The following is a 26849-nucleotide window of genomic DNA, read 5'->3' as shown; positions in this document are numbered from 1 at the left end:
AGCGTAGATAACTAGCCCTTTGTGAGCAGAGGTTTCTCTAGAGCTTTCATGACAACATAGTAAAGTTTAATGGAGTACCCATTCTTTGCAGACTGCTTACATAGATTTCCTCCATCACTTGGACTGAAAATCATCATGTTAGCTTAACCCCTTAAATATTTTTAAGGTAGAGCTTTAGTAGAGCTACAGAGTATTGCATCACTTCAGTCACTGCTGAGATGGTAGATAAATCGCACTCTTTAAAAACTACAATGTAATGGACATTAAATACCATCTCTGCTGAATTTATGCCTGGGGTAGCAAAGGAATGGATGCTCTTGAGATGCTCATACACTATTGCAGCTCTCACAATACTGTTGTCCTTGACCTTCGCATAGGTTAGGACAGCCTGGATCCCACAGTTAATGGCATGTCAGGCATCACAGCAAGACTAGATGAACTTTCTACCTGCCTTGATGTGATCTTTGCCATCTTCTAGTGTGATGCTTCAGAACACTCAGACTGAAAGAAATCTCAGGAAACCCTCTAACTGCTTTTTGGCCACTTTGAAGAATACAGGAGACATGAAAGATAAAAAATCAGAGTTTGGCCTTACTACATTTTGAGCACCCCAGCTCAACTGAGACACGCAAGTCTATAGTTAATACTACCCTGGTGCCTTCATGTCATGCATACCAGCTACAGCTGTGCTGATTGAGGACAATCTCCCAGCCTTGCTTTTGTTGCTACCCAGTATGGGAACCTGTGACTCACCCTCCTGGAGAGCAGCTATAGCCTCAGAGAGATGTTTTCATTTTAAATCCATCCAGCTGCCACTTTCCTCTCTGTTGGAAGGAACAAAAAATTGATCTCACTGCCAACTGTATGGTTAAAGAGAGCTCTGTCAGATAACCTCTCTCATGTTCAAAACGACTTACGGAGCAGCATTTTTCCATTTACTAGCATATCCATCACACTAAGAGGATTCCACTACCTGTGAGTAGCTCTGAGTGGAGCACTGAACTACCAGCAGTGAAGGGTTTCCAATAAAGCAACAGTGAATGCCTCTGCTGGGAATGGGAGGAAAATACACCTCCTGGAAAACAGGAATTCTTACCCATCACACGATGTTGTAGGGATTCGATTACCACGAGTTTCAGGGTGCTGGCATCAAAGTAAGTCTCAGTCACAGCCTTGGAAGGGTTCTATTGTGTTTGCCCATTGCATGCACAGATTTGTGCCAGTGGAGGTGCAAGAGGTGTGAAGGAGATGGAGGGTGGGTGTGCACAGCCCCACGTAGGAAGCAGCTGCGGCAAAGTTCATTAAGAGGAATTATCTGTCAAACAGAGTTCACCAGCAAAATAATAAAAGAATTATTTTGAAAACATTGTACATATCAACCCCATGATTTGTTTAATGCCTAAAACATCAGATAAAGCAGAGAGATTAAGGAAGCAAACATTCTAATAATATACATGCTGATACATAAAAATGCAGTAATCATATTCAAAGCTGTTACATAATTGCAGGGAATACAGCATTACAGGGGGGAAAAAAAGCCAAAAACACAGCAATTCAGTCCTCAGAGTTATCACACTGCATTTTCACCTTGTTTAAGGGCAGATGTACACTGATTCCAAAAGGAAACAGATGTTTTCAAACCATCACAGCTCATTTATGGGGATAATTACTTGCAAATAGTACGGTTATTAACATTATTAGTTGAATATCACTATCTATCAAGCATGAAAAATTCATCAAAGTAGAAATTCTACTCCTGAAGTCCCACTTAGGATTAATTTCCTTCAATGGTTCAGTACTTAAGTGGATTTTCAGCAGCGCGTTTCATTCGCTGTTCACAAACAGTTCATTTTCTACCACGTTTCAAACAATTTTAAGTTTCAGAATGTTAATGTCACTTCAAAGGTTGTCACTGATTTTATACTTCATTTCTTGAACAATTTTATGCTTCCTGTTCCACATCTGGAAAGACAGCAACTCGCTGAGCATAAATAGTTGAAGATGTCGCTCCTGTTTTTCCCCTACAGTTCATTCATTCTTTTTCATGCAGATTGAATACTGCAGGCTCTTAAAATATGTGCTGTCTAAATAAATATCATACAGCCAGGCATGTTTTTGGTTTGTTATTTTTTTAGATGCTTTACAAATAATGTATTTTGTACAAGTAGTTTTTATTGACAAAAAGTTAAACAAAATAGAACAGAAGCTTTGTCTTTGCCTAAACTTCTGAAGATTATAAATAAAAAAAATAAAAAAGAATAAAAGTTAACCTTTTATTACAAGAGCAAGCATATGAAGCATTTCCCAATGGCTTTGGGTAATTGAAGAGGTCTAAGAAATTGTATTAACGCTTCCATCTGCAATGTTCTATATTCTGGTGAAAGTACTTACTGCCCATTCCGTATTACGGGAAGTAAATCTAAGGCACAAAAGGAGGGAGACTCCTAAACAAACACTGAATTCATTTTCCAAGCCAGGAAATATGTCATTCCTTTGTTCTGTTGAAAATCATCCCCAGAGCACCTGTAACATAATGAAATGAGATGTGGAACAGAGCATTAAGCTAAATGGCCTCTTGGAAGCATGGAAAGAAAGCTGTACGAATGATGTATGGGGCAAGGTCAGCTTAATGCAAAATTTCCTGTGTTTTCTTTGTAAGGTTTTGTTTTTCCTTGGATCAGAAAGGATTGAAATAAAAAGAGACCTAACAGTAAATGTTTTCACTGACTTGATCGTTAGGGCCCAGTAATTGAATAGGGGAAGACTAGTCCTTTTGTAAAACACAGAATGGAATAATTCCCCTTTAATGTCCTATTTATCAGGACTTGCAGAAGGCACAGTTACAAAAAGAGAAGCCCCGTTTCCCCCGAGTGCAGGGATCACATCTAATTGCATTCAGCTCAGACCAGCCCCGACAGCGAGAGCAGCAAGAATCGATACTGCAGTGGAGATGCCTTCCCCATTACACTTCAGCGAGCGTTACCCTTTATCAGGAAAAGCTACTTTCTGCATAATTAGTCTACAGACACAGCAGGGTTTTAACGGTGGCAGCCAGGAACGTAGGTTTAAAGAGCTGATGGTGAGTCATTGGTTTCCATCAAGAGAAGTCTCCAAGTGCTTTGCAGCCTGCATCACTTTCCTTCAAGTGCTTTGTGCTGTGACTGCTGGATCTATCTGCTCTCTTGCTCTTTCAGACTGCTTTATTTTGGGGGACAGTTTTGCAACAGTTCTCAAGATGGCTTCCAAAAGGAGCAGATTCCGGGATATTTCTAAGGAGCAGTTCCTTTCATTTCAAACCTGGTGATGGTTAAGAAGGGATCTTCCTCCTTTCAGCTATCTTAGGATTGGTCAGAAAGGAACAATTGTTCCATGGAACAACATTGCTGATCTTAAGGCATCAGGGGGCTAATTTCCTAAGGGAAATTCATCTGATGACTGTTGCAGTAGTCTAGTTCCCTACATCATTCAGGACATAAAGGGAGTTGGAAACAAGATTAAAACTGTAGCTCAATACTATTTAAATCAAGCCAAAATAATGCAGTTCTGCTTTCTGTAATCAGTTAAGTGTATACATTTGGCATTCATTGGCACTCGCTTGGAAGCTGAGCAATCACTGCATGCAAATAAGTCCTGCTTTTCACTAGCAACAAGAGTTTCCAAATGTCACATTCAAATGAAAGCTGCTACGTTCAACAGACCTGCTGTTAGTTATCCCTGACACCCATTGTCCATAGCATATACACAGCAAACACCACAGATCTCACAGTTGCTCTCGACTAGATTAGGTAGCAACGTTTATGACTCTGGTAATTACAAAAGAAATAAAGAATACTATAGAATTCAGTAGAGATGTTACATTATGACCGTGCTTTGATGAAGTTCTGTTCTATGAAGCTGAGGTAAGCTTGCCTTTGCTTTCACAACTTTGCTGTGGGCAGCAGTGATAACCTGGAGAAGGCATCCTTGTCATGTCTGCAGATGGCATCAGGTTGGGAGCAGCCAGGGAAATGAGGATCCTGGGTGTGCAGCAATGAACATCCATATCAACACAACTCCAAAATTCCTACACGAGAAATGCAGAAGAAAGGCAGCAGATGATTAATGGGAAACAGAAGAAAGAAGACTCAATAACACTGCCTGGAAAGAAATGTTGTCGTATGACTGGCTGTGTTCCTGCCTGGATAACAAGGATTAAGCCTACGGACTGTGCTTTGGGTGACTGTCTCATATTTTTGTTTAAATAGAATCAAAGGAAAGAATCCATTCGATTGATGAAACAATTATTAAATGACTGCATGCAAATAGGTTTAGGGCTGAATTATATAAATTAAATTTAATTAATATCTATGTACTGCTTTCAGGGCATGAAATAGCGAGGAACTGTAAAGAATTCTTAGAATTAATCCCATTTAGCATTATCTTTAAACTGCCTTTGCTGCATTGGCACACTGCTAAACAGGAATGTCTCCATAGCCGAAACCAAGGAGTACTCCAAAGTTGTGCTGTGCTTGGTAGTTCTTTTGTACGAAAGAAATCAAGTTCCTGAAATGAAGTCCCTCTTGAAACTGGCAGTAATAAATAAATCAATATTGATCGCATTTCTAAAATAATCACATTCTTTGTATCACTATTGATTCCAGCAGGACTGGCTAAATAAGGAAATACAGATGTACCAAAAAAAAAAGGAGCTGGATATTCATGTCATCTTTTATCATTTCAGGCACTAATATGGCTAGAAAGTATTGATTACCTTAAAAGCCCCTAATAACCAAAGAACTATTGACTTAATATTTTCTCTAATCCTCCATGAAATTTTACAGTAAGTCCTGATGTATTTTCTGTTAAGGGTTTTAGGGCTGAACTAGATCATGTGCTTATCTGAAGTGTCAGCTCTAAGGCTTACTGTGCTTCTGATAGCAACCGTGTTAAAGGTGGGTAATAACTCCCAATATTTCACTGTGGTTGTAAGGTCTTTGGAAATAGATACATCTTCTAATGTATATTATTCTACAACTTTTGCCTTTTAACTATTCTATGTAATTAATCTAAATTTGTTCAGTGAAGGCGTTGGCCCTGTTCATAGTCATTTCACTACAGCTGCTCTGAGAATTCCCTCCTCGCAGTGCAATACCTTGATAACCATTTTTATTGCTTCACTAACAAGTTAGCAACCTGCTTTTCTAAAGCTACAGTAAAGGACACCTATGGAGTTTGAATAATAAGGGAACAGTGAAAGAGAATGTACACGAACATCTTAACTTTACAGACCCTGTGAAAGCAAATGGATTATTATTGAGATTTGTTGTGTTTCGCATTCCTGGCTTACTGAAGTGAAAGTTATCTGCAAGAGCCACTTGTTTTTGCTATGTTTGGTTTCACAGCAGTGTTTACAGGCTCCAGCCATGGACACCATCATTTCAGGTCCTGCCCTGTCAGTTCCCAAACAGAGGTTTTTCCCCTTAGTTCATCATTTGGGTTTGACTCAGCAGAATGTGTTGGACACAATGAACGCAGGTGAAGTTGCACCTCAGCCCTGCAGCAGAGTGAGAAACACCAGGAGGCAAAGAGTCATCCTGGTGCACAGTTATTTCTTGTGACGTCACCAGCAAAAGCTCCTGTTGTGAGCTTGGCTGTGACCCCTTTGGCACCACAGAGCTCATGGGAGAGGAGCAGCTTGCTGGACCGCCCTCACCTTATTGCCACCTCCCCAAAAGCTCCCAGCCCTTCAGCCTCTATAAACCTCACCTGCACGCAATCTGCTGATGTAGAGAGAAAAGCTTCGCACGCCATCGGCAACTCCCGTGAGCCAACATCTGAATGTTCCAAATGATTCTGCTCTCATGATATCGGTACCCAGCATCAGAACTGCAGGAACATCTCTTTGCTTTTTCAAAACAGATAAAAGATTCTTAGATTAAGAAAGAACTAGTTGGGAAAAAAAAAAAAAAAAAAAAAAAAAAAAAAAAAAAAAAAGAAGAAGAACCCAACAAAAAAGCCAGTGTAGAAAGAGAAGTGCAATTACACAGCTCATTCAAACCTACATCCTTTACATCACTTGAGCAGCACAAAGGAGGCTCAGTAGGTTAACTCACGTTTTCAAAGACCTCTTTACACTGTGAAGGTGATGCATAGTGGGATCCAGCAAAGAAAAGTTGTTTTTCCTCTCCCTTTCTTCCAGGAAAACTGATTTCTCTTGATCCTATGAGCCCCGTCTAATCCTTATTGATTGCTTTTGTCTCAATCCTATCACAGCTTATTTACAATAATATCTTCATAATAAAAGCTTACTCATTAAAACAAATAGGAATGCAGGGGCACATTATTTATGTGCTTTTGTTGCAGTGCTGGGGCCCAGCTTCGCAAAGCTATTTAAGCATCAAGCTCCTACTCAAGTGCTGGGTGTCATCAGTCCCAGGGATGGTTCAGCACTGCTGGGGTTGCTTGCTCCCTGCAGTGGGGTCGGTCAGGCTGCGCTCAGCAGGGCAGCAGTGGTGCCCTTAGCTGAGCACTCAGAGCACAGCACCTAATTATTTTAATGACTGCAAATGAACTGTGAATTTCTTAAGAGCAAAACATTTTCAGTCGATCTGACCACATTAATACCAGACTGCTAGAGATAGCTTATATCTTTAACGCTGCCACATGCAAGCACTGCTGCAGAAGACCAGGTGTGGATCTGGCCCAGTTATTTCTCTGTTCCCATGTGGTTGTTTCTGCTCTAACTGTGCTGTTTACTTTCTGTGTATCCAAGTAAATGCAAACATGGAATATAATCGGGAGAATGTGTCTCATTCTACAGGCAGCATTTGCCAGTTTAGGGAGTGTGAGCACCTCCATTGGAGGCAGAAATTGAAGCAGCTTTAACCGACAATTTTCAGACAGTTCCGAGCATTCAAGCAGAAAGAAATCACCTAAAATCATGATTCATTTTTTAAAACGCTTCCTGAGCGCGAGTCTCTTCAAAATAAAACAGTCATCACTAATTCAGGGAAGTTTTCCTGCAGTTACAAATGCAGGTTAAACACACACAAACACATGACAAAGGCCCAGCCCAGAGGAGGAGGCTCTGCCCAGGGAGAGCCATCAGCTGCGCTTCTCCTCACAGAAGTGGCACAATGCATATCAGATTGCAAATGGAGCAGAGATTAAACATAGCTTTTAATTGATCTGCAAACACATTGGAGAAAAGCAGCAGAGCATAAACTCATTATTTACCGCTAAATAAACTCCCTGTTTTTTCCTAACGCTGCCTGCTTGCATTCAGCTTCAGCCCTGCCTCTCTGAATGTCTTCTCCTGCAGTTCAGGCAGTACTGGAGTTGCTGATTTTGCAAACAATTATGCACTTTTGCTCTTGGGCATACAATGAACCACAAGGTTTTTCACAGCCTGCTCTGCCCAGCTCTCCTGAACGTGGGCAATGGCAGCAATCCTCCACCTCCACAGTCAGGGGCCACATGCAATGCATTGGACAGCATCTGCAATTTGCAAAGTACTGATGGGATCAACTTTTGTTCCTTTTCACAACAGTTTTAATGAGAAAAAAGCAATAGGCCTCTGTTTGGGTCTGCTGCCTCCTCCATATCTGTTTACACCCTCAGGGCTGCCATGCTCTGAACTGACCCAGCAGTGCCCTTGCTCAGGCAGCCAGAATCCCTGGGGTTAGGTATGGGAATGCAAGGCCTTCTCACACGCAGCTCCACATGCCCCTGGGGCACTACCTTGGCCATGCCTGTTACACTCACATCTTTTCTCCAGAGCTGATAAAACAAAGAACAGAGATTAATTTCTCCTTAGTAATTTTCCTTTTGCCCATTACCACGTGTACAATATAATATAACTGCACATTTCTTCATTGCTCAGAAATAAAGAATTGTTTAGATGCTTATTAAACAACAGAGCTGAATGAAATTAATCCCATTCTGTTGTCTGGGGAATGAAAGTTAATTGCAAGACACAATGATTTACTAAAGTTTGAAATACCAAATGTTTTCTTTTTTTTTAGTAAGTTAATGACAACAAGAATTTTAGTTTAATTCCTACCAAAGTACTTTGGTAAATGAGCTTGCTCTCAACCCATCAAGAGAGGCTTAGCACAGCTTGGCTTGCTGTTACATACTTCAATGTTATCCGAGGGTATGTTAAATACGGTGACCAGCTCACATCCATCACAGGACATTGGAACAGCAATTTCATTTCTCGAACTGAAGCATCACTGGAGAAAGAGCCTGGCAGCTGGGAGGATTTCCTGCACAAAAGATGATGAAGAGCAGCAGGGGAAGAAGAGGAGGAAGAGGCAGGGGCAGCTACCATGGTGAGAAGTGAAGGCTGGTGGAGAAAGGACATGGTTCATTCTTAGTGAACTGCTGCCAGGAGTGAAGTGTAGTCAGATTAAAACACAAAACAAGAAAGAATGAACAGAAGAGAATGGAGTGGCATTCCAGTGTAGGAACTGCCCTGCCACTGCTCACAGCACTTTGTGTAAATCCAACGTGGGCTGGCTCAAGGCAGACGTGCTGCACTGATTGTGCAGTACCTCAAAGGACCTTCACGTTCTATCTCAGCTCCATGTAACTAAATTGTCTGGATTTTGGATATTTTTTTTTAAAGCAGCATTTTTGCAAAGCCATTTCTGTCATTAAGAGATGATCTAGTCCCCCCATCACATCATGCCAGGAAACAATTCTGTTTCTTCAGCAGCTTTTGATCCTCCTCCTTCATGACAGTGACCAGCTGGCATTTAGAACACAATGACCACTTCCTTCAAATTCCTCCCCACTTTGGCATTCATGTGTAGGTCACCTTCCCTGTGACACACTCTCCAACCCAGTCTGGCACAGCCCTTGGTGGCAGCTGGAGCTTCTTGGGAGCTGGGACAGCCCTGGTGCTGGTGAGGCTGACATGAGGGATGTGAATTCCATCTGCACACAATGAGGGCCAAATTCTCTCACCATTGTTTTACAATTCTGGTTTCTTTCTCCTTTCATTTCTCTTTGCACCTCTCCCTCACTGGTTTCTTAATCCTCATGCTCAGCAGGTTATTGATTGTTTATGTGAATGTTCCCCACTGCTGTCTCTTGTTGCCTTCCAGCTCTCCTTAAACATTTGGCTTCTCCTGCCCTTCTTAGCATAACAGAGCCCAGCACTGCACTGCATTGCAAACCTTTTGGTTCAACAGTTCTTTTTCTTCTCTGATTGCTCTTCCACAGAATACTCTATTTCAACACCAGCAGCTAACACAAAACAGCCTCACAGCACTAACGTTCTGCTTCTCTAGAGCTCCCACAGTGCTCTGCCAAAGGACATCTACGTTCCCTACACACCTTTCCAAAAGCATCAGCTCTTACACATCTGGAAATTAGGACTATTAACATCCTTAAGATTATTTTCTTTCTTTGGCCACAAAACAGAGCTCTGTTCCAGGGGAATTATTTGCCAGCACAAATTCCTGAGGTGTTGCTATCTCATTTTCCCAAGGACACAGAGAAAAAGAAAAATGAAAACATAGTTATTGCAATGCTGCAAGCTTAAAATAAGTATAAAAGAAAAACAAAAAGCCTGAGACATTTGCAAGTGCAAATATATCACACAACCTGAATTCTTTTAGAACTGAGATGCAGAAAATTTGTCATGTGTTGGTCCAGACTTTTCCTTCACATCTCACATTTTTCAGAGCTACCCCCAAACCTGCCTCAAATTCTAAACTCATAGGAGAGGCCCAATGCCCACCTGTGTGTGAGATGAGAGTAAATGTTGCTCCAGGGACAGCAGAGCAGTGGGACTGCCCAAGGATTCCTCCAGGCAAAGGGACAGTTGCTCTTGCACTGAAGTGCGGCACAAATGCATTGGTCACAATGATATCTGTCATTTAAAGAAGAGTAATCTGGGGGTAATGAGGTTTCCCAGGGATCTAAATAATTCCTGAAAAAATAACTACTGCATGAGAACTGGTAGCCATGTTCCTTCCTTTGGCTCTGAATTCCATCCTTAGTGTCATGTAATGACACTGCAATGCTTTCTTATTGGTCCTTGGCTTGATATCAAGCAGGATTTTTGTGAAATCTGGCTGTTGTGCCGAACGCCTTAATTAACAGCACTGAATACCGTCTTGCTTTATCTTTGCAATGTACTGTCATCGTTTCTCAGAACTGTTTTAATAACCATCAGAACAACCCACACCAGCAGCAGTTCAGATACTGGATAGGTTCCTTTTGGACATCACATTTTTTGGTGAGTCCTTTTTTTTCTCCTAGTTTTTCTAGTTTCCAGAGGCCAAGAAAGTCATAAGAAATTAAAACTCTCTGGACATTGCCTTTTGAAACCTTCGGATCTCTGCAATCACCACCTTCATTTAAGCATAAAGGAGAAGCAGACTGTTAGAAGCTGACTAGGTGACAAGCACAGAAAACTGTGGAGCACGGGATGGGAAGATAACCCAGGCAGAGCTGCCTGAGGGACTGGGGGAGACTCCAAGCACAGTGTGGTTTTTCAGTGCTGAAGTGCACAAAGATATCTGGGGCTCCTGGAGGGACTTGGGTTCCCGTGGTGCCTGGCAGCTCAGAGATGCTGCTCCATTACCAGCTGCACAGCTTTGTGACTGGCACGAGGTGAACTCGCTGTGTGTGGGTTGACTGGTTTCCTGCATGAATGTATTGACCTAGTTTTCTAGCAATTTATGGATTTGTTCTTATGAATAAATATTCTACTGACTTTTCAGATTACGTACTGGAGAAGAGAAATGGTGCTACCCACATCAAGTAGGTCCTTTTTCAATGACAGACATTTTATAGTTTAGCAGTATATATTAAGTACGTTAAGGCAGCTACAGGCTCATCTATACACTTCTTGTTAATTCCACGACACCTCCTGTCAGTGCATCACTTAAGGTGAGAACATACATCTTTCCACGCCTCCTCAACTAGGTCTATTTTAAGAAGTACTGAATAAGGCGTGAGGGTTCAGCAGGGTACTCTGTCAGCAAACCCATTGGGATTTGCATGGAAGGGCGGTTTGTGTACAGCCCTGTTTCTTACAGCACACACATGTGTTAGCCACAAAGTGAATTCCCTTGCAATTTATAGCCTCGCTCTTTCCAATCTGCTCTGCTAACTCACTCAGTGCCTGACAGTTCTCAATTCTAGATGCTGGGTGGTTCGGCGCAACACAAAATGATTCCGTCACCTTAATCAATACAAACTTGTGGTAACCTATAAGAATATGCATGGCTCCAGATGGATTTTGTGCTGTGAGTGTTCCCTGGTGCTGATCAGTGCCAGCCTGGCACCATCCCCACTGCCTGCTGTTCCCCTGCAGCACCAATGCAAATAGAAGCGTGAGCTTCACTTCTCTTACAGGAATAAATGGGACTGTGTGTAAGGTAAAGTTGGCCAGGACATCCCATTCCACCAGGCAGCCATTCTGTTTCCTAGCATTTAAACCCATACTGGTGTCTATTTTGGGTAAAGAATGTAGAGAAACCAAAGCCCTAACAAGAATCAGATTGGGTAAAGTAAAGTGCACACATACCAACCTTGAAAGCAGAGCTGTGATGCTTACTGCCTGCGATGAGACAAAGGACGTCCTTCTCCTATGGATCCAGGCCATGACAGGCATGTGAAAGACACTGGAAAAGGAGGACAGGAGGCTGCAGGACAGCACTATCACAGCACAGGAAGCACAGAGCAATACTCTGGGCTTGAGTTAAAAAGCATTAATTTCTCACTGACTTCAATAAAAGACAAGGCAGGCTCACGGGCAGTGCTTACCCATCAGTACTGCAGCATGGGCCTGAGGAGAGGAGGAAGAAATATCTGTCCCATTTTCTCGCTGTGTCTTGCACCTTGCTGCACACTCAGTGGAAGTGATGCCATCCAGTGTGAAAACGTGGGTAGCTGCCTTCCTACTGCTGCAATGTAAAAACGAACAAACACCATGCGGATCATGCAGTTCAGAGAGATGACTCCAGCTAGTAATACTGAATATCGTTATCCACCATGGTCAGAATAGGGGTTATGCCTTTGCCGCTATGCAGCAAACTATAGGACAATGTCAGCACAAAAAATAAATTAATACATGTTAGTAACACCCTGCCCTCTGTCGACAGCCTCTTGTCGTTCCTGAGGCCATCCTGGCGTGCTTTTATTCAAAGTTTCCTCTGATAAATTTAACCAGGATCTCTCAGAAACACACCTTGGTGTTGTATGTCATTAAACTGCCACATGGCAATTAAAAAAAGAAAAGTACCTCCAGGATGGGAGCAAACACTTTAGCTGCATTTTTAGAGTTGACATATCTAAATATTTGAAGATTGCTGCCAGTTTTTACCTTTACAGCACAGCATTGCACAGGGAGGGTCAGACTTCTCCTTTAAATATTTACAAGAAATCCACTGTGTTCTTGCTTGGAGACTGCAAGGCAGCCCAAAAGCTCAGAGAAATCCCTCTCCTTGCCTTTCCTGACTGCAGGATCCCAGGACGTCTACAAACCAAAGTAGATGTTTCCCTAAAAATAGATGAAAGAAACATTGAGATAGCTCACAGGTCGAATTAAATTGCCAGCAAATCCAGGCTCATCTAAATACCTGCTTGCCACGTAGATTTAATTGTGTTGGAGAAGATTTCCATTTGCATTGTGCTGTGCTCTTATACCATGAGCACAGCTCGTCCTGAGGTCTCCTGGCTGTCCTGAAGGGTCTGACTGAGGAAGGAATTGATCATATCCCCAAAGACAGAAGAAGAGGAGATATTCGGGCAAAAGTAGATGCCAAAAACATCTGAAAGGCTGTTATAAAGAATTATGAGTCAGTCCCTGAGTGGGAACCAGTGCGCTTGGCACAAAGGGAATGTAAAGCAGGGATATGTCACAGGGCAGACACGGGGCGATGCATTATGAATGCATGAGTCTTAAAAAGCCTGCCTCATGGAGACAGGTTGGTAGAACTCATCCCCGTGTGTGCCAGCGCATACGAAATCACCTCCTGGTTCCTTTTTCTGAATCCTGGAGAAAAAGAAATTTGGAAGGGTTTGTACCATCTGCAGAATCCCAGCAGCCCCACATGGGAGAGACACTGTTTGTGAACCAGGATGGCTTCTTGGTGGGGGGATATGGGCCCCCTCATTAACATAAGCCATGATGTCTTAGAACCTAATCAACAAACCCCTGCTAAATCAAACACTGTTTGCAATTACTCCACGCGCAGATCCCAGACTGCAGCTTTAAACGTTTTCCAAAGTCTTTGACATTATTCATTTCCATCACAATTTTTTATTTATTTACTTATTTTAATTTTGCTCTGCATTTCCAGATCACCATACATTTCTCACTCCTGACTATATATTTTCCTTCTCTTTCTTATTAAAACATAGTGAGGAATGAGACCTGCCTGCTCTGCTGGGTTGTTCTAACCTTTGGCAGCAAGCATGGGGAGCAGCCTTTGCTTTGTGTTTAGTACAAGGGTAAAGCAGCAGGATGTGAGAACTACTCATAGCTGCAGCTTTCTTTTGTCCACCAGAGCTGTTTCCAAGTCAGCAGCCCTCCCCTGTCACCAGGTTTCCCTTCTACCTCGGGGGGCCCCAGCACTGGTGTGAACAAGTCTTAAGAAGTTTCTCTTTGGAAAGTCCCATCAAGGAAAGATTTATTTATTATTACTTTTCATTTGAGGTACCGAAATGCAATGAGATTACGACCTAGCAGACATGACAGTGCAGAGAAATGGCTACTTTGGTATAACCTGCACTTAAATATGGGGTCATTTTGTCTTTGGGCACGTTATCTGGCCTAGCCATGTCAATCAGGAACACAACCACTCCTTCTACTAAATTCGTTATCAACCCAAGCTATTGCATGTAGATTCAGCTCTGGTGAGCATAAAAAGCCCTCTTTCTTAAACATCGTTTGGACAGATGGTTCTTCCATGTTATGAAAGGTTTCATTTTTCAACCTAAGGAGGTGGGATAATCACCTCCTAATTAACACCAGCTCTCAGCATGGGACTGGCTGCAAAGCACGTCCTTCAGGGATGTATCCAATCTTCTCACACAGCTTTCAGGCATTAAAAAGAAATCTCAAAACCACTGTTGTTTTGCTTAACACCAGGAAAATTTGCATTCAAGAAAATATCACAACCGGCGTTGTAATTCTGCCCCATTGTAAACCCCCTCCCAAGAAAAGCTGAACAGAGGCTGCTCAGAGCTCTGAGTCCATTTTCTTAGGAGGTGAATCACATATACCCGGAGAATAAAGTGACAATTTCTTCACGTTTCTGAGTTATGAATTAGAAAAATAGTCTCAGCAACACAGATCAATGGGAACTTCAAAGAGTAATGCGGACCATCTATTACCTTTTCTCCCAATTACCGTCCTTCTGCTGAGAATTGCATTTTATGTGCCTTCTAGGCTTCAAAAACCAGAGTAGGATAACAAAAAAAAAGCTCCTGAGAGTTTTATCTTTTTATTGAACCTAAACACTATAGAGCCAGTTAAGTTGGCTGTAAATTCTGAGCTGCTGTTGCAGATGGGACCAGGCCAATCATTGCTACAGAACCATGAGAAATTGTTTTTCACTTTGTAGCCAAAACACGTGATGTGGAGAGGCATTGACAACATTGCTTGGGGTTCATCCAGCCCCAAAACAAAGTCTAACCAGATAAACATTTGGAGAACTTACTTCAAGATGGCTTTGTAGCTCTTGTCCAAACCCATTGGGTTGTGCAGTCCTTTCCAACCTGTAAGAGTGCATTATTTTTAGCTGGCTGTAAAACAAAAACACCATTTTGAAGGTCAGGAACAGCCCTCAAACATGTTTTTTTTCCTGATCAGTTCCTTCACTTTTTGTTCAAAACGATCTGACGCATTTTATTTCCATCAATTAATCATTTCCACTAAGCTGCAAATGATTTATGCTATTTTCTTAGGTGAACTTTAGCTGATCGTTATGTTATTTCAATTAATGAGCTTCTGGAACCTATTTTTGGAGGGGAAGAGGAGAACTCATCTCTTTCCTCTTCTACTGGAGACTACAGAGAAACAGAATTCCATCATCATTTGCTCCTTCAGGGAGACCGTCTCTTCCTGTAGAGGCCAAACCAAGGCTTCTGCTACAGATTGCACACAAAGCAGGCAGGAGCTGGGAAGCAAGAACAGCAGTGCCTCCTTCCTCTCTCCCTGTACAGAGCACACAGCCCTCTGAATGGCTTGCTATAGCACTGAGTTCAGTGAAGTGACCTTTAATGACCATTAACAAATCCCTCTGCTCATTTCAGCCTAGCTATGAAATCATCCCTGTGGCTACCTGGAATTAGTGCATTATTTTGCAGGGCACAGATAACAGTAGGGGATATTCAGTAAATAATCTAACGATTAGCTGTGAATTAGCCCACACACAAGGGGCTGAGGAGCTGCATGGGAGAAAGGCATGTTTTTTTTCTTCCACTGTAAATCCTGCTTCTTTAACTTCTATCGCCCTACTATTTCCAAAGTCATTACTTATCTGTGTTACAGTTTGTTCTCACCCTTTGTTCTCATGCAGTTCCACATCTACCAGTACCAAGGAGATCAAAGGCAGTCCTTGAGGGATCAGCTTTGCAGATGCCCAATAAAGCAGGATTTTGCCCACCAGCACCATTCAGTGGGACCCAGTGCATGCACTGCTCCTCGCACGGTGCTCTGGATAGGAGGGCACTGCTGCAGCACTCCCCTGGCCCACACTGTGTGACTCCTTCATCCCTAAGCATATGCAGTAGCTGCACAGCTCTCACCACCCCCATCTGACTCACCCACCCCTGGAATGAGTTAAAAACCCATTGGAGAACTTTCAGACTGGTTGACGGGAATGGGAGATTAAATTTAAGGGAAGGTGAAGACTGCTTTCCAGTCAATGACATTACGTGTGGGTTTGAAGTAAAGCAAGAACTGTGCTGGGTCAGAGCCAGCATGCTTGGTGCAGGTATCAATCAGAACAACATAAATCGCCGACCAAGAATAAAGGCAGACGAGTACTTACTTTGCTGTAGTGCGTCCAGGCAGCTGGGCTCTCTATGGAAGAGATGTAATTCTCCATGAATGCAGCATCTTACACTCAACGCGTCATATCTCTGTACTACTCAGCTTCTCATATACCACTAAGCACCAAACTTCAAGCAAATCTGGATGTGCAGTGAATGTCTGATGTGGCATCTTCGTGGAGGAGGAAAGATTCCTTCTGGCACCAGCGGAACGGAGAGACAAATGGCAGAAAGTTGGGATCAGTCAATGAAAACAACTTTGCAGTGCTGAAATTAATGCTTCCACAGAGAAGGCAGCGACGCCTTAAGTATTCACAGGGCTGAAACTATAACTTTAACTCTGGCTGGTCAATGGTTTTGATTTAAAAATCATTTCATTTAAAGGCAGGCTGCTTTGTACTGTGGCTGATGAGCTTGGATCGTGCGCTGACCAGTGATAAAGTCCCACGGAAAAAAAGTCAAAGCAATAAGTAAGAGCATTTCATATAACAAAATGTTAGCATCCTTAATTTTAAAAGCAAATATTCTGCTTAACAGAGCAAGTTAGATGCCAAATATATAGCTGCCATATTAGCATCCAGATTTGATTGTACTGAAAACAATGTTATAGGTGTACATTAAGTTGAATGCACACTTACTGCATCTGAGAGAGTTCAGCGTGCCTGCTGCAGTCACGTCATTTGAGCCATCTAAGTGAAGGCAGACTTGTTAACTGCAGCTGTAGAAAACTGATTTAAACACACCATGACATTAACGACAGTTTCATTCGAAAACTGTATCAGGGTTGGATGGCTGCTGATACAGAAGAGGTTAAGAGGTTTGCTTGTGGAAATCACCAAAATATAATGGTTCCTACTTCATGTTGTAATAGGAGGCTGTGTGGGCCTTCAACATGACAGCCACTGCCTGACTCACAGCATCAGTGCTCCCCCTGAGCAGCACCGGAGGACACCTGGGGACAGTCACTTCCAAGAGTGCTTCCATGGACTCAGTCCCTTCTCAGCCTCGAGGAAAGCAGCATTATTGTCCAAAATACCTTCATTTGGACAAATTGAGAGGGGCAATATGGAAGCACAGCAGTGCCATGTTGGAGCTGCTGCAAGGGCACAGGACCGAGCCATTCAAAAGACAAAGCACTCAGCTGCATCTGTGCTGTGGACCTCTTCCAAGCAGAGAAAGCAGATCAAGCCATTGTGTTATTTACATTCTACCATCCCTTGTCCTTTTTAATATTTTAACTGCACAAAGCATTTTTCCCTCTCCTTCCAAAATACTCTCTACACAAAACCTGCTGACGAAGCAGGTCACTGCATCCCAGCAGGTATGGAGCAGCCTCTGCCCACAGACAGTCCTCGTCTGCTGTTCCTGAGCCACTGCCAGCATTCAGGAAGGAGGCAGAGCTGCTCAAGAGGCTCCTCAGCACACACCAACATTTCAAGTATTTTAATCCAGGTGCTGTCAACACCCTGGGGACAGCAAAGGGCTGCACAGAACCCGGCTTACTCATATCTGTGTGTATCCTCCTGTGGTGGTTCTGTGCTATTTTCTCACTATTTGGGTCTGTTTGGTAAACAGCATGAGTTTGCACAAGCTGAATTTTTACTGTCAGTTGCCATAAGAGGCCTGAAGTTTGGGCATTTTTAGAATGGGAAAGTAGCTTGTCACAGAAATAAATGCTTTTGAACCATACCATATTTATCAGTGACATAAATCAGATGATATTTGGGAAAAATCAGTGATGGAAGTAAACTTACTGCAGTACATGAGAAAGCCCTGCACAGCTGGCATAAGGAGCAGCAAGGTGAGGAGCTGCCTTCCTGCTTGTCCCTTCTGGCTCTGAGGTCACACTGGGCAGCTGCTGAGAGAGGAATGTGGACAGTCACAGTGCAGCTGATCAGCAGGATTGGGGCACGTAACCTTAAGCTGTCCCTTATTAAAAAGGTACAGTTGCACAGCAAAGAGATTTACCAGATCCCAGGCCAATACTGTTGGGTTTGGTCTTTAATCATCCCAGATGCACATCTCCCACCGATGTCAGCACACGTTTTGCATTCTTGCTAAATCAGCACCTTTCTAAAGCAAAAGCCCACGCTCAGCTGTAATGGGGTCTGGGTGGCCAAAGCTCAGAGAAATATCCCAGGCAAGTCTCCTTTCTAAACTGACCTAAAACACATTGGTTTTGAGACAATATCTGTGTTTTAGTGCATGTTAAATATACTTAAAAAAATGCAAGATTCATGTATGGACTGAGAACAAAGAGCTTGTAGGTGTCTATGGTACAATCCTATGCACAGACACAACTTAAAATTTAAGCAATAGACTTTGAGAAGGAAACACTCACAGTCATATGTCCTTCCTGGAACTTATTTTAAAACATCTGTTCAAATATTGTGGCCATGGGGGTCCAGCTCTGTAAGGGCAGAAACAGCTGTGCTGTAACCAGAGCCAGGATCTCTATGTTTACTGCATGTGCTCTTGCATAAGACATGGGGTTATGTGAGGCACTGCCACTTCACTGGCTTTGGCCAGCTCCAAAGAAAGAAGCAAAGAATCTTTTTAATTAAAGCTATCAAGTTACCTTGCATGGGCTGGTTCTCACTGCAGATAAGAAGCGGTTCTCACACATCAGTTGATAAATGGGATCCTTAGGGCAATTTGTCCACGTGTCCATAGTCCAAATTTCCCTTTTTAAGCAACACTCAGTGTTTGACCTGCGATGACTTCACTGCTTTCCTGACAGTGCTTTCCAGGTGTAAGCTCCTGTCAGAGTGGGGCAGGGATGTTCAGCTGCCTTCTGGTCTTCTGGAGGTTGAGAAGGAGCAGCAGGTTTGGGCATCCTGGGGCACAGGAGGATCAGGCCAACATACAGCCAAGCTACAGCACTGGCAGCTCCTCAGGAAGGCTGAGAGGTCATTTTTCACTTCCACATTTTCCTACTTGTGAAGATATAGCGTTACATCTTAGAAAAAATATATCTCTCAGTCCATGAATCATCCCTGTTGGTATAAAAAAAACCCACACCTTCCCCCCACAAACAGATCAGAAATCCTCCCAAAAGTGCACGTCTATCAAATTTCTGAGAAACTGAAAAACTCTAAAATTTAATTTAAGATTTAGTTTTCCTTCTGCAGTTTCTCAGCCCTGATAGAAAGCTTAAGTATCTGAGTCTGCAACACAGATATTTCCAATTTCATTGTCAGTATGACAATAGTTATGTAACCCACTGAGATCAACAGGAGTGAGTTAGTGTTTCTGGAGGCATTTGTTGTGTTTGATGAATGCATCTGGTGATTCAGGGCAATGAAAACGTGAGACTTCTAGCCAGTGAGAGGTAAAAGATGCCAACTGATACTCAGGGTTATGGCAGTGGCTGCATAGGGCTGCAAAAAATTTACTTGTTTCTCATTTGAAGTTTTGGAGGAAGATGGGATATACTTTATCTGTCTCTTCAAGGTAGAGCTGGATGTGTTGTGTGGACATTTCCAATACTGTGACCAAACTGAGCTGGGAACCACAATACTTACTCTTCTGGCTCCTGGTCTCTTGTTTGTCAGCCCTTACCTCAGCTGTGGTGAGGGATGGTGATGGAGACATCATGCAGCCCTGCACCTGCTGCAGCTCCATGTTCTCACCCCATCAGCATCTCCTGATGAAGCTGTACACTGAGGCAGTGCTGTGATAAAGGATAAGGGCAGTAACTCTTCTAGTACTGGAAATGGAGCAGTTACTCACTTCCCATGCATTTTTTTTTATCTATTTATTTTTTTAAGGGTGAAAAGATTTTTCTCCTGCTGCCTTACAGCCCTTGGATCTGACAGGTGCCTAAAGCTAAAGGATCTGCTTTCAGAAGAAACCCACACCTGAGATATGGAATACACGAGAGATGCCATGTTGTATTTTTCAGAAATCAGATTGTAAGAACTCCCACAGCCTTCCCACATCGTGTCAGGTTAGATCACCACACTGCACCTGCCCAGGTTCCGCTTCAGACTCTCCCCAGCATGTTACTCATCACCCGGCGTTGAACTGCTGCTCACAGAGCTCTGTGCCTTATGTACAAATGAAGCTGCCTTCAGCAGCGAGTGGATGGTATTTCAGTTTGACAAACTCATAAATTTTTTAGGGATCCCATCAAATGCAAAGTGCTGTGTGAGCTCAGGCTGGCAGCCCATTGGACACAGTGAGGTGCTGCTCGCTGCTGGGAGCTGATGGCTGAGCAGCAGGCATTGATATGGCCATTAGCTTGGGGTGCACCAACCTCCTCCCCACTTGTGCTGCACATTTCCATCCTGAGTTTTTGTTGAATCTTGATGGGATGTATTCACAGGGATGGTTATGGTGGGATACACTGTCATGCTAAAATGAGACCTACATGCATGCATTTGTTGAAAGCTTCTCTAGAATTACTACAAGCCCGAGCAAGTTCTTTTGTTTTTCAGCTGATGCAATTGGTTTAAATTTTGAATTCCATTTTTAAGATCCACTGAGAAATGATGTCCACTACAACCTGCCCCAGCCGGACAGCTACTTCCAATCTGAGATCCCCATGACATCAATCAAGGATGTGTTCTTAAAACCTAATAATAATAACTCACCAAAACTAGTTACCTGCTCCAAAACGTTGGTGAAAGCTTTTGGTTTGCTTCTTCTCTATTACTACTGTTTCCTTTGACTTCAGGTTTGGGAAATAATATGCATACATTGATTGAAATAATATGCATACATTGATTCATAAACTACTGAGCCCTGAAATGTTGACATTAACATCAATCTCCAATTCTACCCCATTTAAAATTCCTCTTCAAGGGAAGAAAAAAACAGGCCCTGAGGGCTTTTTAGCATTTCGGAATGCGAACATTTTGCTGTTCTCAATCACCTCACTAAATTGACACCTCCTTGCCAGTGTGGCTTCTGCTACTGATGAAGAACAAAAAGGGTCCTTCCAATGCCTGGAAACACAGTTTGTCTGTGTGTGAGCTGCAGTAGAGCAATATTTCCCGTAGTTGTTATAGTCTAAGCTGACAACAGTCAGGTTAGATGTTATTTAAGGCGAAAAGAAGAAGACTGAGGATACTATTGCTTATGTTAATGGACATCCCTACATAAATTCAGGTCTGCCAATGTTAGTTCATCATTCTGAAATATTTTAGTCTGTAGCTTTGATATAGAAATACTCTGTATTAATATAAGGTGGAATGAGTCATGAGTTATTCAGGGTTTCCAAAGAAAATAGTTTCCATTCATATTCAGTAAAAGCCAACTCATGTTCTGCTGCTATTAGCTGTTTTAATTGAATCCAAAGCTCAAGTTTCACTTAACAAAACCAGTTTTAGATATACAAGAGCATCAATCCATATCAATCTATATAGTAGTACTTATGATGAATAAATTGATTTTTTCATTGCTCTATGTTGGCTAAAATTATTCGATTATGTATTTAGCTACTAATGGAAACTCATTAGTAGATTTTCATTTCATGCTTGTTTGCACCTGCAATCCATTTCTTCTTGTCCAAGGACTGTTTCATTTAGGTTGCATGCCATAAATTTTCTTGCACATAAACTGATAAGCATCAGCCAAAATTCAGTATACGTGGACTGAAATAGCTCAGGGCCATCATTTTTATAACAGCATCATTAAAGCAACAGATCTCCAGTGATTCATTGCCATTTATTACTGTGCCTATCGATGTAGTAACTTGCCTGTTAGCTCCCCGGTTAATTTGGTTATCTGTGCTGGTGGCAGTCCCTCGACATCCTCCTGCTCGCTCTTCCCTGGAGTTCTGGACCCCATGAAGCTCCTGTCCATCTTTCTTAACCTCAAGTTGGGACATAGTGGCAAGTGCCCACATGATGGAAGCAAAAGGAACTGAATTTGGATGTGGGATCCTCAGTAGTTTTCAGCTTTGCCTAACTCTGGGTCTCAGCCGCCACCATCACGTTTTGTTTTCATATAAAGCCAGCAAAACTTCTTACATTTCAGCAGAATTATTCAGAATTGATCCAAATATGAGAAACGACTCCATTAGTGCTGTGCACTAATAGATACCCCGCAGGGACAAAACACAGCGGCTGCAAAAATACCTATCAGTGAGCTCAACTCAGACTGCGCTCCCACAAACGTAACCAGGAACAGGCATGGATTCCAGATGCAGTTGTTAAGTGGCCATGATCAATAAGAATTTACTTCCAATTAAATACAAGATCCCAGGTTAGTGTGCATTGCCAGCAGGCCGACATCGTTCTGAGCCACGCTGAATCCCAGCACTTAAAGTTGTGTTGTTTTTGCTCTCTCATAAACGAGCCTTGCCAGCATGCAACCACAATCCTCGCGTACTCTGCAGATTAAATTTCCTTGCAGTAATGACCGCTAGGAATTAGTGCTATGTTAATCTTCCCACCTGCTGCGTATGATTATACGTGAGTCTAATCAACCTGATTACAAACGAAAGCGATTTCTGCTTTTGTGGGAGCTTTTTTTATTGTTGGTGTCTGCTTTGTGTTGTTCTGGAGGCACTGTAACACCCGCACCTCACATTTTAAAGTGAAAGTAATTATTAAGCTAGAATGTAAAGGGGAGCAGTGGAGGCCGGCCATAATTGCTTTACAGCAGATACAGTAATTGATGCTCTGAGGATTTATTTCTAAGCATAGAAGTGGAATTAGAAACTGAGCATTATCTGGATTTGTGTGGCTTTGATGAAGTCTCTGCGTCTTGATTTTTAGCTAAACTGTTCTTAATGAGACTGCTAATAATCACCATCAGACTAAATTGTTTTAGGGATACACGAGCATAAAACACAAACGTTGCCATTCATTTACAAGACACAACCTGAAAAATGACAGCGTTCTGCTATGACCCCAAAGCTGCAGTAAGCAGAGCAGGAGGGAGCACACAGCTGGGTTCACCAACGGCAGCCACGTGGGGCACTGGAGGCAGATCAGAGCAGCAATCTGAACACCTTAATCGCCTTCCCTGTGCAAAATATTTGTTTGAGCCCATACATACTGACCTACAAAAATAACACAATAAGAATTCCAGCTGGCTCTGCAGCAGCCTGCTGAGCGGGTACTGAGCTGCAATGGTATTTTTCTTTCTGCAGTCTGAAATCCAGGAAAATCCAGATCAGAGCACAGAAATCTGAAAGCACACGGAATGCAGAGAGAGGAGCAGCGGATCATTGCAGCCCTGCTCACCCAGCAGCCCCACAGTGCCCCCCAACTGTGCTCACCCCCTGCCTGCACACTGCATGGAAACACAGCGCATCATCAGAAATCACAGTGCTGAACCATCTGATCTGATCTATTAAAGCTAGCTATCCAAAATCATTTGGAGCCTGATGAGCCTTATTCCAAGGCAAGCTTAATATACCCGGAGAAATATGATGCCAATTACTGAAAGCAGTGTTTCTCAGCACTTTGCATGCACAGAGCAGGGATGGGGGGATCTCCATGGTGACAGCATGGAGGTAGCTGGGTTACCTGAGCGGTAATTTCCATCCTCTCATCTGATCTTCATGGGCTTTTTGCTTTTCATCTTTACCTCTGAATCTGTTTGCTTTCTAATAGAGAGGAACTGACAAATATCCTGGTATACCTTAAAGGGAATGTGCATCCTGTTTCCCAGTATACTCCTGCAATTTAAGTCACCTTAGCAATTTGTGCTCACGGTGGCAGGGAGTTGGCAACTGTGCACATCCAGCCAGCTTAATGTAGGACCAGAGGCAGAATGGGCAGTGCCTTGCTAAGGTGGATCCCCCAAACCTCACTCAGGTCCCCTGCACCACATCCAGCCCTGCTCCAAACACCACCACCGCACAGCCTGCCTGTCCTCTCTCATCTCCATCACCCCTTCCTAGTGCTCCCACAGTGCCACAGAAATACACAAGGACATGAGCACCTGCTGAGGCCAGGGCTATTGTAATTTGTAACACCATATCCAATTCACATCACATTTTGGAGAAAAAATCCCCCCAAGATCTCCAAGCAATCTATCACATTCGAGGCAGAATTGGCTTTCATTGATTTCAGAGGGGCACGCCACAGCCACAGTGATGATGAAAGTCCTGAGCTGCAAAGTGACTGCTGCCCCTCTGTGCTTGCACTCTCTAGCCACGTACCTATTAGAACAGCTGAGCATTATTCACTTAGGATCATTAACATCCTCAGCACCTTAACCAATCTCACATTTCAGGCTGCACAGGAATATCCTTGCAAGATGAACTGCAAATCTGCGAGAGGAATGGCAGAGCCCACAGATGAGCCCAATATTCCACTGCAAACCTTTAAGCACCTCACTAACACAAAGCTGCTGTTATTCTGGGTGGCAGAGGCAGCACTAATGCTTGTCAGTGCAACAGGACCAAACCATACATTTGGCCCTTGCATTTCCCTCATGTCTCTGCAGTGCTGTATGTCGGGGTGCACCATGTGCTGCTCCCAGCTGTCCCCAGCAACACACAGCATTGTGGGGAGCAGAGAACAAAAGCAAGTGCCAGTTGCTGTGCAATCACCCAATTAACAGCTCCTTTTGGGGTTTTAATCTGCTTCTGCTTATTGAAGAAATGAATAGATCATTACCACTGATGTTCATAGTGCTGCGCAGTCACCTTCCCTGCCCCTCTCTAAGGCACCCTGTTACTTAACACCTGGTAGGAGATGTAGCAGCACCTCTTCAGCTGACTTTACATCAGGTCTAAGTTTAGCTCCTGCAGGTAACAATTTCTGGTTAAACTTTAATACCAAAGTATGTTTAGAATCTCAGGGGCACACTCTCTGCTCATTTGAAACAAATGAGGATTATATAAGGAGGAACATGAGCTACAAATAGGATTCACACAATTAATTGACTCTAAGCTGCAGCAGAGCAGCGTGGCGCAGGAAGCAGAGCTGCTGAACTCAGCTGTCCCATCTCCATGAATCCCTGCAAACCCTGCAGGGTTTGAGGACGGCACAGCTGGGTGGGCAGGTCCTGCACAACTCAGTGCCCCATCCAACCTCCTGGTACAACAGGTGCAGTCCCACGGACTCACACAGTCTCACAGTATTTTCATTTATAGGGTGCTGTGCCTTGCAGGAGTACCGTGGGTGCTGCAAAGCCTGAGCTGCGTGCAGAGGTTTCGCATCCTGCACAGTCCCTCCATAGCATTTACAGTGAATACAGAAACTGCAGCACATGCTTAAACTTTGAAATGAACTGAAAAACCCATGCTTATGGCTACAGCTTTCAAACCAGTTGCCAGAACTCCTCTACACTAATGTATGACTGCATGCGCTGCTCTCCCCCTGCATGAGAACATTGCCCTTCATTGGACTAGAAGCAAGAATATCCTATATATTGTGGTGCTAAATCCATCTGTGGGAGTTCCTGGGATTCCTTGGGGGTGCCTATCTGCTCCCCCATCCCAGAATACTCCAGCTCTGACATGCGGCTCCGCAGCCTCTACACATTTAGCAAACTGCAGCACTTTGCTGGGAGGATCAGTTGCACCTGTCGTGCTCTAACGAGCTCATATGAAACCTTCAGCTCAATCTCCCTAATTGCACTCAAAGCAATACATATACATATACATACATATACATATATATACACACACATACACATATATATATATTCTTCTAAAATAGCTCCCACTGCAGAGCTCTCCCGTTACAAACGTGCAGATAAGTGCACCGATTTCTGCTGCCACGTGCATCATACTGCTTCCCATCTCCTTTCAGCACAGGTATCACAAAGCCCAGCTTGAGCTCAGCTCCAAGACAAAGGCTGTAAGAGCTGAGTGCCGGGCCAGCATCCCAAACAGTGACATGAAAGCAGGAAATATGTGAAAGGCCTCAAGCAAATGCTCAGCAAGACAGAGTGCTGCCCTTGGGCTTTCCGGAGCAGGGCCACCCCCAGGTGAGCACTGCCTCTGCACAGCGATTCCTGCAGCTCTGAGCAGCATCTCCCTTGGCCATGGATGCAGTTTACAGACAGAGGCTCCGCCATCATCCAGAAATTAAAATAAATGTGAGTTAAACTTCTCTTGCGCCCAATCAATAACAGTAACATCACTGGGAGTATAAAGACTGAAAAAGACAAAATCCTTTTGTTTTTCTTTTCTGGGAAGACTCTATCAACTGAGCAAGTTCATTAACAGCCTCTGAAATTGTCCCTAACCTGCCTCCCTTCTGCACTGTCACTGACATTTTAGTCAATGGCACAACCAGCCAGGACACACCACAGCTTGTGATAATATCCTTGGGTAATGAGTGTACCAAAGGGGTCACTGATGGAGCAGGTGAGGAGAAGCACAGCCACTCATCTGCCTCCCCACTCCCCCCAATTTTTGTCACTCTCTATGGATGGCAGGGGAAGGCTGACACTCCTCCTCTTCCAGCCTAAACAACTTGCATCTACACCAAGCAGAAAATCCCTCATATAATAGCACTTTACACAACAACCATCAAGGTTAATGCACCTCCTGGCTTTTTTTCCTGGGTAAATCACCCTACTTGGATGCCAACACCAAAGCCCAACTCACCCCTACCAGTAACGACCATTGAGTAAGAGCTGCCTGGGACAGGTCCTAAATCAACTGAAACTCCTTCCACGGCTTTGGTTTGAGGGCTCCACACTGCCTGAATACTTGGAAGAGTCACTGGAGGACCACGTGGTCTTCTTGGGCCCTACGTATCTGAGTCCACAGCCAAACACTGCAGCAGCAGTCAGCTGCACATACTGCATTTTTCAGAAGTGAGATGTACGTCTTTCAGACAACCCCACTGAAAAAAAAAACCAACCAAGGTCTGAATTCCCCTCCAGATCTCACAGCGTCTGGGAGACTTGCAACTATTCAGACACCGTTTCTA

At 43.4% G+C, this 26849-nt stretch overlaps 1 pseudogene across 1 annotated transcript; it reads right to left on the bottom strand.

The window, feature by feature from the left end:
- Positions 1-1369: 1369 nt before the first annotated feature.
- On the bottom strand, positions 1370-19623 carry LOC107319745 (uncharacterized; annotated as a pseudogene). The gene is made up of 11 exons (XR_014934710.1): positions 19524-19623; positions 18578-18995; positions 17754-17857; positions 15999-16196; positions 14664-14721; positions 12323-12499; positions 11764-11903; positions 11529-11621; positions 8118-8326; positions 5746-5884; positions 1370-4063 (listed from the first exon to the last, which is right to left on the bottom strand). The product of XR_014934710.1 is annotated as an uncharacterized LOC107319745 (transcript).
- Between the last annotated feature and the right edge of the window lie 7226 nt (positions 19624-26849).

This window comes from Coturnix japonica, chromosome 15 (assembly GCF_054131305.1).
Source record: "Coturnix japonica strain WE chromosome 15, WE-NBRP24, whole genome shotgun sequence".
Taxonomy (NCBI): domain Eukaryota; kingdom Metazoa; phylum Chordata; class Aves; order Galliformes; family Phasianidae; genus Coturnix; species Coturnix japonica.
The sequence above is the reverse complement of the archived record's forward strand: the minus strand, read 5'-3'. Positions and strand labels throughout refer to the sequence as shown.